Here is a 2,342-nt window from a genome sequence, read left to right as displayed (position 1 = left end):
GCTGGGATTAGAACCAACGACCTCTGATTCCCAAGCCCATGCTCTTTCCTCTAAACCATGAGCACAAGAAGCTACAGCTTCTCCATAGCCTATTTTCTCCACTGACTTCTACTTGACTGGGCTCAAATTAGATATTGGGACCAGATGAAAAAGTGCTTTCTGATGAAGCAGAGATAGACAGTGCTGGGCCAGTCTGTGTGACCTGTTGAAAGATGACTCCCTGAGCAGATAGGTACTGGATGCACCTTTTTTTAGATGGGTCTTTCCTTGCTGGAAAAGTGGCTGTCAGGAGGAAATGTCTGTCCATCAGTTACTGGGCTCAGGTCTTCAAATCTCTCCAGAGGTAGGAGTGATTGCCTGGCTTTGGTCTGTCTAATGTCGAGGACAATCATACATCTTGTCAATGTTGTCATTGTTGTTCTTAATTTGTTCTTTGTTTTTGCTTTTCCCGCAATCTTTCGCAAGAACGTAGAAAAGATTCCTCCAACCCTTACTAACTCAACAATAGCTTACCAAGTGGGTGAGGGTGCAGGGGTGTCTGCTGCTGTTTAATTCTCAGAATGTCACCCATACACTACACCATGTGGTACTTATTCAGTGGAATTTGCGGTTACATTGTGAGTTCTATTTGAAGGGCATGTAAATTAAGATACATTGGTTTAGAAGGATACAGCTATTGTAAACTAGAACAAGTGGTGATTTGGGTATGTTTACAACAACCTTGCCCCATGCTATCCCACAGAATTGAACTTCTGTGCTCTTCAACGTAGGGAGAATGTAGGTCATCTTATGTAAGTTTATGCTAAAGGTGCTGCTAAAGATGGTGTTTCTTAAGCTCTTACTATGTGTCAAGGGCTGTACTAAGCACTGGGGTAGATATATGATAATCAAGTCAGATCCCACAAGGGGCTCACAGTCTAAGTAGGAGGGAGACTAGCTATTATATCCCCATTTCACAGATGTTAACTAAGGCACAGGGAAGTTAAATGTCATGACCGAGGTCACTCAGCAGGCAAGAGGATGAGCCAGGATTAGAACCCAGATTTTTTTGATTCCCAGGCTCATGCTTTCTTCATTAGGCCACGCTGCTTCTGTTTTTTGTAAATAGAATAATTTAGCGAGTAGATATTGTCTTATGCTGTCGAGACATCTCTGACCCACAGCGACTCCAAGGATACATCTCTCCCAGAATGCTCCACTCTCCATCTGCAATCGTTCTGGTAGTGTAGCCATAGAGTTTTCACGGTAAAAATACATTGCCTTCTTCCATGCAGTAGAGTCTGCACCCTCGACTCTCTCCCATGCTGCTACTGCCCAGCACAGGTGAGTTTTGACGTGTAGCAGATTGCCTTCCACTCACTAGCCACTGCCCAAGCTAGGAGTGGAGTGAGTATGCCTCTGCTTGACTCTCCCTCCCGTAGCCGAGACTGGTAGAGAACTGGAAACTCTCCAGGTGCAGTCCTGAGAGGGGGGAGTAGATATTACCAGTCAATCAATCAATGGTATTTATAGATCACTTACTATTTGCAGAGCACTGTACAATGCAACAGAGTTAGTATTTTTGTTTTTATTTTGTTTTCATGGTATTTGTTAAGCACTTACTATGTGCCAGGAACTGTTCTAAGTGCTGGGGTAGATTCAAGGTAATCATATTGGACACAGTTCATGACCCACATGGGGCTCACAGTCATAATCCCCATTTTACAGATAAGGTTACTGAGGCACAGAGAAGCTAAGTCACTTGCCCAAGGTCACACAGCAGACAAGTAGAGGAGCTAGGACTAGAACCCAGATCCTTCTGACTCCTGAGCCCATGCCCTATCCACTAGACCACACTGTTTCTCTAACATGGTAGACATGTTTCCTGCCCACAAGGAGAGTACAGTCTAGAGGGGGAGACAGACAAATTACGCCTATATACATAAATAAGATGCTCTGGGGATGAGGGTGGGGTGACTATAAAGTGCAGAATAGTGCTTGACATGTAGTAAGCACTTAAATATGATAATAAAATAGTTAATAATAATAATACAGATCCAAGCACACAGGCTGCCAGAAGGGAGAGGGAGTAAAGGAATGAGGACTTAGTTGGGGAAAGCCTCTTAGAGCAGATGTGATTTTAGTAGGACTTTGAAGGTGGGTAGAGTGGTGGTTTGTCATAAATGAAGGGAGAGGGAGTTCCAGGCCAGAGAGAGGATGAGGGCAAGGGGTCGGCAGCAAGATGGACGAGCTCGAGGTACAGCGAATAAGTTGGTGTTAGAGGAGCAAAGTGTGTGAGCTGTGTTGTAGTAGAAAATCACTAAGGTAAGATAGCTGATTATAGTGCTTTAAAGCCAATGGTA

The 2,342-nt window shown here is 44.2% G+C and overlaps 1 non-coding gene across 1 annotated transcript; it reads right to left on the bottom strand.

Annotated features, from left to right (window-relative positions):
* Positions 1–1,333: 1,333 nt before the first annotated feature.
* On the bottom strand, positions 1,334–1,471 carry LOC114808325. Its single transcript, XR_003756171.1, has one exon. It is a non-coding gene; the product is annotated as a small nucleolar RNA SNORA7 (small nucleolar RNA).
* Between the last annotated feature and the right edge of the window lie 871 nt (positions 1,472–2,342).

This window comes from Ornithorhynchus anatinus, chromosome X5 (assembly GCF_004115215.2).
Source record: "Ornithorhynchus anatinus isolate Pmale09 chromosome X5, mOrnAna1.pri.v4, whole genome shotgun sequence".
Taxonomy (NCBI): domain Eukaryota; kingdom Metazoa; phylum Chordata; class Mammalia; order Monotremata; family Ornithorhynchidae; genus Ornithorhynchus; species Ornithorhynchus anatinus.
The sequence above is the reverse complement of the archived record's forward strand: the minus strand, read 5'-3'. Positions and strand labels throughout refer to the sequence as shown.